Source organism: Balaenoptera musculus, chromosome 4 (genome assembly GCF_009873245.2).
Source record: "Balaenoptera musculus isolate JJ_BM4_2016_0621 chromosome 4, mBalMus1.pri.v3, whole genome shotgun sequence".
NCBI classification, from domain to species: domain Eukaryota; kingdom Metazoa; phylum Chordata; class Mammalia; order Artiodactyla; family Balaenopteridae; genus Balaenoptera; species Balaenoptera musculus.
The window spans coordinates 490213-499146 of NC_045788.1; positions in this window are offsets into that span (position 1 = coordinate 490213).

The following is an 8934-nucleotide window of genomic DNA, read 5'->3' on the forward strand; positions in this document are numbered from 1 at the left end:
GTCACCTCAGGTGACTTCTCAGGAAATGGAAAATCCAAGATTCATAGCACACTATGGCTGTGATATATGCAGTGATACAACTTTGAGGGATTCTTTGCTAATAAAGAATACCAGGCCATACTTCCAGCTAAGAACACATTTTGACACCATGATGTGAATGAGAAAGTGAAGGGGAGATTCTTGATGCTTCTGCCATGTACATAATGTCTTCTCAATGAGCTGCAGCCCCAATGATGGGAAGCCTTTGGATACAGTGAATACCTTGGTCCTTAAGCAAAGTGCTAATTATCTTATAAAACCTTCATTCCATTCCCCATGGGTTCAGTGTCCTCTGAGTTTTACGAAGTTTTCAGGCCAATCTCAGGGAGACACTTTAAAATGTAGACACATGACTTGGAATGATTCTAATCAACTTTATCTATGGTGAATTTTGGAAATGAGCTAAATATTTACTGATATTCATACCTACAGTTATTTGGTTTTTATATGAGAATCAGATTGAACACAGTAGAGTGGCATTTTGATATTGATGGAAGGCTTGCCCAAAGAATTTTACAAAGTAAGGGCATGGCTTGTTTCTATGCACAACACACGCATAGTTTATTTCCCCTTGAAATAAAGTGTGTCCTCCAGTCTTCGAATACAGTAGAACCGACCCATTTCTCCCCACTGATCTTGGGGACCATTCACTTATAGCAGTAGGCAGATTCCTTGAGGGCACCTTTTTGCTCATCCCTATTGGTGTACTTTTAGGGTTATTTCTTAGGGTTTGTAGTAGTCAGCTACAGTGACATAATACCACATAACAAACAACCAAAAAACCTCAGTGCCTTAAAGGAGAGTTATGGACTGAATTGTGTCCCCTTAAAATCCATATGTAGAAACCCTAACCCCCAATGTGATGGTATTAAGAGGTAGGGCCTTTGGGACATAGGATCAGATGAGATCACAAGGGCCAAGCCCTCATGAACAGGATTAGTGCTGTTACAAGAATCCTGAAAGGTCCTGCTTCTCTCTGCTCTCTGCTATGTGAGGATACCACGAGAGGATGGCCATCTGTGAACCATGAAGGGGGTTCCCACCAAACACTGACTCTGTCAGCACGTTGATCTTGGACTTCCTGGAGTCCAGAACTGTGAGGAATAACAAACTGTGTTTGTTTTTTAAGGCAACGTGTCCATGGTGTTCTGTTATAGCAGCCTGAACAGATTAAGACAAGGAGGAAACATTTATTTCTCTTGCTCTTAGTTCTGACAGTCAGCAGGGATGACTCTGTTTTAAGCTACTGGGTGATCTGCTTCAGGAAGTTTAGGGAGTCTGCTTCATGGGTCTTTCATCTTCTTTGGGCCAGTGGCTACCTGACGCATGTTTTTCTCATGATGGGTAGCAAGAGCACAGGGGGGTGAGCGCAAGTATTTGATGTCTTTTAAGGCCTAGACTCTAAATCAGCACACTTGTTAATTCTTTCCAGAAAGAGGTAGTGCTGGTCACATGGCCGCAGATAAGATGTGATGGTAGCATGGCCCGATGTACCACAGGAGTATTTGTTTTCTTCCTATTGGTTTTTCTTTTTTTTTTTTGATGTTAGTTTGTGCTTTTATTTGCCAGTATAATTTAACCACAGTGGCCTGCAAACTTTTTTGATCTAAAAAGTACATTTTACATCACAATCCAACAAATACACACATGTATAATATGTATACATATATAAAAGTGAAACAACAGTTTTGCCAAAAATGTCTACCCTGAGTGTTAATTCTTTTTTAAGACTTTTTTTTTTTTAACCAAGGATGAACTGCACTGACACATCATGATCACCAAAGTCCCCAGTTCATCTTAGGGTTCACTTTAATGAAGTGAATACACCCACTTTTAATAATTATTGAGATAATTATTAAGTTTGTTTCACTTATACCTCCACCCATTCCTCCATCCTCTGGAGTATTTTTTTTTAAACATCTTCATTGGAGTATAATTGCTTTACAATGGTGTGTTAGTTTCTGCTGTATAACAAAGTGAATCAGTTATACATATACATATGTTCCCATATCTCTTCCCTCTTGCATCTCCCTCCCTCCCACCCTCCCTATCCCACCCCTCTAGGTGGTCACAAAGCACAGAGCTGATCTCCCTGTGCTATGCAGCTGCTTCCCACTAGCTATCTATTTTACGTTTGGTAGTGTATATATGTCCATGCCACTCTCTCACTTTGTCACACCTTACCCTTCCCCCGCCCCATATCCTCAAGTCCATTCTCTAGATCCCACATGCCTTGGTCTGTGTCTTTATTCCTGTCTTGCCACTAGGTTCTTCATGACCTTTTTTTTTTTTTTTCCTTAGATTCCATATATATGTGTTAGCATACTGTATTTGTTTTTCTCTTTCTGACTTCTGAATAATATATTATGTATATGAAAGGCCACTTCAAAGTGTCATTTAGTTTAGGCAGAGCTAAAACTCCAGGAAAAGGAAGACTAAAATCATACAGGGACTGCTTCACCCCCAAAACTGCTTATTTTTCTTACTTTTGATTTTTTTTAGATGGATCACTAAGTTGTGTTTTGACGCTCTCTCTCCTGTTTAGGAAAAATGAGAAACTAAATTTACTGCATACTTTCCCAAGGAAAAGAGTGTGTGTTATGTCTGACAGCACCCAATCTGTCATGGAGAAGAGCAATTGGAACATTAATAAATTGGGATTCAGCATGTACCCACAATGTGATACACTGTAATTTATTATCTGAAGACCTTTTACCTTAACTATAGCCGTCAACTCTCAAAATGGTTGGCACTTTCTCAGTACTGACATGTACTGTCATATAGGTGAAAATCAAATATTCCTGTAGTTATTAAACTGTATAGTCTGTTCCTTATGATGGACAAGAGTTATTAAATCCTGGCAGCTTGGTTAAGACGTACAAATTGTTAACTTGGATAAAATCCAATGTCGCTTAATTCACAAAATGTCCAGCTAGGCCTCCCCATGACAGGCGGTAGCTAATTTCAAGAGTGACAACACAGGCTTGGAATGACGTATACCGATACAAGAAGAGGCAGCGCAGCCCTCTGTGTATGAGAAGACTGTGGTTACGGTCTCTATTCTGCCTAACTAAATCGTGGGACCTGGAGAGTCACTAAAGGATGTTGGGTGTAAATCCTTATGTAAAGAATGAGGATAATAATTATATATAAGGTTCTCAGGCTTAAGTGAATTAACTCACGTGTTAATTATCATGAGGATGACAAACATGGGGCAGTATTGTGAGGCAGCCGCTGGAGTCCGATCGTGGTACTGAAATCCCCGCTGTACCTCGGAGAAGGCGTGGCCTCAGTGTGTTCATTGCTCTCTCCATGCTGCTGTTCCCCCATCTGGAAAATGTGAACCATAATAGTTTCTACTTCAGGGACTTCCCTGGTGGCACAGTGGTTAAGAATCCGCCTGCCGATGCAGGGGACACGGGTTTGAGCCCTGGTCCAGGAAGATCCCACATGCCTTGGAAAAACTAAGCACATGTGTCATAACTACTGAGCCCATGTGACACAACTACTGAGCCCGCATCTAGAGCCCCTGCTCTGCAGCAAGAGAAACCACCGCAACGAGAAACCCGTGCACCACAACGGCGCCCCGGCTCACCACAACTAAAGAAAGCCCGCGCGCAGCAACGAAGACCCAACGTAGCCATAAATAAATAAATAAATAAATAATTTTAAAAAAATAGTATCTACTTCAGAAGGTTGCTCTGAAGAGTAACCAAGGAAGGCCAGGAAGTGCTCAGTGTGATACCTAGCACATGGTAATTGTTTAATAAATGTTACTAGCTGACGGTGATAAATTTTCATTACTTTATGGTAGATGTTAAATTTCTGCAACACAAAAGGGTCCCAGGGAGAATTTTCTTATATTGAGTCTTAAAAACATTGCACTTAATCTTGTTTTTTGGCAACTAGGATTACCTTTATAATAGAACATTGTTTTATTGGCCTTTTCGACTCCATGAGATGCCATTTGAGTGGCGGGGGTGAGCTCAAGGTATAGGCATCTCATACTCTACTCTCCTGAATGAAATATAGAGGTTGCCCAGGTCTCCCAAGCAGCAGGTCCCCCACGTGTGTGGGGGGAGCTAAAAAGACAGAGATTCCAGCTGGTTCCAGCTCTCAGGTCAAGTGTTAGACAAGGAATTTAATAAACTGCGTTAGCCCAGGCTCAGTCATCTCCCTGCAAGGTGACAAGCAGTTACCGCTCTAGATTTAAAGCCTTCATTAAAAGAGGTCTTCAAACGAAATGAACTTCATCCTTTTATGACAAGCAGAAGGAAAAATGTAGGACCATTTAATCCGCGATGCAGTTGAAATCAAACCTATTTTTGGCTACATCAGGTTGAACGTGACAGTGAAATCATGTGGCCCGGCTAGAATAATTAGGCTGGTTTTATGAAGCACCTTCACTGATTCCATTATTTTCATGTAAAATCATTCGACTTTAGGGTTGGAGCACGACCCCAGCAGTAACAACTATGATGAGGATAGTGACCATGATGATGGTGACCTCGATCATCTCCCTAACCTCCCTCCAAGTCACTGAAACTCCATCTCCACTGCCACATCTCTGCCCAATTCATCGGCATGTTCTACCTGGATCTAGTGCAATAAATACCTGGGCTCCTCATCCCCAATCATCCCACCGCTCCTGACAATTCGTTCTGACCACTTCTGCCATGTGTCTCTCAGAAATGCAAAAATTGACTACCCTCTCATCTGGGCTTGAACTCTCCAAAGGATCCCACGAGAGGCAGTGGGAGTTTCCAGGAACTTCAAGATGGGAAAGGCAGAAGCCTAGTGGGTTTGGGGGATAGAGGCAAGAGATCATTCTGGAAAACCGGACAGAGGCGGTCAGGAAGGGCCATGTTAGCATTAAGGGGCCTGGTCTTACCATTGTTGAGGGGAGACAGGAAGCCATTACATGCATCAAGACAGCAAGCATAGTATGTCCCTTTTCTGCAGATGTGTACAGACAGAGCGGTCCAGAGGGAAGCTGAAAATATCAACAGGAGTTCTGAGTGGTGGGATTTGGACCACTTTATACCTTTTGCTTCATGTTCTTTAATATTGCTCTCATTTTCTACATGATTGTCTTCTCAGCTGTTTAAACGCAAGTTATTTTTATTTTGTAAGCGAAATAAATCCTGTGCCCTTTTTGCCATACCACAAGGCAAATTAAAACACTGGCTTAATTGGGCCTCTCTGCTCTTTATGCCTTCACAGCAACTGAATCTGTGGCACAATTAACTGTTTTCTGATGGGCTTCCTGGTGTCTAAGTTTCTTGCCTGTAGAAAAGTCTTTTGAGTCTCTACCTAACTGGTGCCAGCTGTGTGCACCACTGACCAAAGGTAAGCCAGCTCCAGTGACTGTCTGTATTGCTCTGTGAAAGGTAAGGGTCTTCATGTACGATACTGGTTGGAGTTTTCAAAGCCCCTCATCAAGACATGATCATTGAAGTTGTAAACTGAGCCAATCTACCCTGAAAATGGCTAAAAAGGAATTGATAAAAAAAAACTTTCCATTTTTTAATGTTTTTTTATTGTAATCAATATTTTTTAATTGAACTATAATTGATTTATAATATTGTGTTAATTGCTGCTGCAAAGTGATTCAGTTACACACACACACACACACATTCTTTTTTTTATAGTCTTTTCCATTATGGTTTATCATAGGACATTGAATATAGTTCTCTGTGCTATACAGTAGGACCTTGTGGTTTATCCGAAAAACTTTCCACTTTTCAGCCCCTGCTCTTAAGGACAACTAGTTTAATGGAGTGGCTGGGATTTTTAACTCTGGGGAAATTTTCTAATGAAGCTTGGACAGGAGGTGGAATTCAGATGTGATTAAATAGGGGACACACAGATGATTATATCATTCTTCCAATTAAGTTGTTTTATTACCTATGGCCATTTTCCCCTTTAAAAATAGTCTTTGTTTTCTGGAAATGAAGTCAGCACAACCTGATCACATATTCACTCTGTCTCTTGTTCCTATACATCCATACGAAAGTCCTCATTTCTTAGAGCTCTTATACTTACTTTCCAGCCCTGCGGCATGTCCAAAGGACAGAGGTAGATCCATTTCAAAAACCAAATTCTCCCTGAAAACTAAGGGCAACACAGGAAGATCCAGACATGCGATGGCATACATTGATCGATTGCATTTCTTCAAATTTCTCATAGTGCCTCTCAAGAAAACCTTCAAATTCTCCCTGGGAATCAAGAGTTAATGTGATGTCTTAGCTTGTTAGGGCTGCCGTAACCAAGTACCACAGACTGGGTGACTTAAACAACAGAAGTGTATTTTCTCACAGTTCTGCAAGTCCAAGATCAAGGTGTCAGCATGTTGGTTTCTCCTGAGACTTGTCTCCTTGACTTCAGATGGTGCCTTCTCTCTGCATCCTCATGTGGTCTTTCTCTGCACATGCATCCCTGCTCTCTGTGTGTCCTGATCTCCTCTTCTTACAAGGACAACAGTCAGATTGATGAGGGCCCATCCTAAAGACCTCATTTTAACTTAATTATCTCTTTAAAGGCCTATCTCCAAATGCAGTCGCATTCAGGAAATTCCCTGGTGGTCCAGTGGTTAGGACTCAGCACTTTCACTGCTGGGCCTGGGTTCAGTCCCCGGTCAGGGAACTAAGATCGTGCAAGGTGCATGGCATTGGCAAAAAAAACAAAAAAAAAACAAAAAAAAAACCCCACAGTCTCATTCTGAGATACTGGGGGTTAGGACTTCAACATATAACTTTGGAGGGGACACCACTCAGCTGATAACATATGGCATCAGTTGGAAAGCACAAAGGGAGGAAAAAAACAACAAAGCACTAAAATATTACTTGTTGTCTTAAAATAACAGTAACAATGACAATATGATCTACCAACTTTGAGTAGAGATGCATATGGACATTTTTCAAAACCCCCCAAAAGTCAAGTGTTCTCTTGAACCAGATCATTACTCCTCTCCTTGCAAAGGTGCTCATCGTTCATAAATGAGAGGTGGATAGAACTTCCTGCAAGTCCCAGCTCTCACCTCTTACCTGGAGACACCTTGGCAGGTCACTAAGCATCTCTAGGTCTCAGTTTCCTCATTTGGAAAGTGATGCTCTCATACCCTGTACCTCCTTCTTTCCAAAGAGGGTGAGGGAATTACATGAACAAAATCCATTCGGGGGCTGTGAGTTTGTGAGGCTTGAACTTATGTTTGATTCTGAATCTTGTTGATTCGGGCAGATGTAGTTTCATAGCAAAGGATGATTGGATATCACACATTTGGGGGACATGAAAGCAAGGGGAAAGAAATGATAAAAAAAAATTAGAACTTAAGCAATACAGAATAAGAAATGAGTCTAATAGAGAATAGACTGCGGGTTGCCAAGGGGGAGGGGAATGGGGGAGGGATGGAGTGGGAGGTTGAGGTTAGCAGATGTCAGCTTTTATACATAGAATGGATAGACAAGGTCCTACTGTATAGCACAGGGAACTATATTCAATATCATATAATAAAACAAAATGGAAAAGAATATTAAAAAAGAATATATATGTACAACTGAATCAATTTGCTGTACAGCAGTAACTAGCACAACATTGTAAATCAACTCTACTTCAATTAAAAAAGAGAAAGAAATGAGCCTAAAACAATCTATACATTTGAGAGAAATGTAAAAGGTGGGAAATAAACATAAATGTTTTCCCTGTTTAATGACATCAAGGGTTTGAGGGGTCTTAAGGAGATACTTAAAATAAAAACATGCAAATAATAAATTAAAACCAGTCAGAATAACTGACAACTTACATGTAACAGCAGGTCAAAATAAAGGAAATTAAACTGCAGCTAGATGGATTATGAGATCCTCTATAGTTACTAAATTAGCAGCACGGATTTTCTTTTTTTTTTTTTTTTTTTTTTCTCTTAATTTCCTGGCATGTGAGGCGGAAAGGAGAACTTTATTATGGGCTCATACGACACTCACTCTGCATGAGAGGAGAGAAGCTGACTTTTTGTGACAGCAACGTTTCGAGAAGCACAGACTCTGATGACCCAGAGTGGGTCGCACGTTCTGGCGAGGGAGGGGCCGTGTGTTTACCCACCAAGTCCCCAGGAGTTGTGGCTTGTGGGCCACTCCTAGAAGGTGGCAGCTCCCTGGTGCCTCCAAGCTTCTGTGTAAGTGCAAAGTGTGCTGTGGAAACCAGAGAAAACCCTCTGGTGAAGGCCTGCCAGAGCTTCCAGGGCGATTTGCCGGGTGCAGATGAAGACCGAGGGAGATATGGCTCCACAAAGCAGGGCCTTGAACACCACCCTGAACCCCGTCCCAGCGGCAACCCGGTAACTGGGGGTCATCGTTCCCAGGACTGAGAGCTACACATGCATCTGTCCCGCCAAGAACGTGGTTTCCTTTACGCGTCCGTGCGATTTCAGGGCTGGGCGCAGAAAGGATGGGTGTGAAAAGGGGATGAACCGATGCGGTTCCCAAGCACAGGCTCTGCTAACCGGCTGAGTGAAAAAGCGTGTGCTTCTTTTCTTTTGAACTTCCTTTCTCCCTTGTGCCAATTAAGAAAAATCTCCTGCTCTATTCTCCTCCATTTATCCTCATGAAATTTAAGGTGAGACTTCATAAAATGAAAGGATGCAGCATAACTAAACACTGTGGCTAGATGACTAGACCTGGGCTCTGCTATTGCACATCAGCCGAGTGATCCTGGGTCATTCTGGACCTCAGTCTCCTCATCTGTGTCATGGGAACAATGATAGCATCCACTTGGCAGGGCTGTCGTGAGAACGAGGAAAGGTACAAACAGAACTTAGTACTATGCCAAGTAAATGATACCTGTAGTGAGGGAAAGGTAAAACTATTTGGTGAAGGGTTCTTCTATTTTATATAAGGTTCT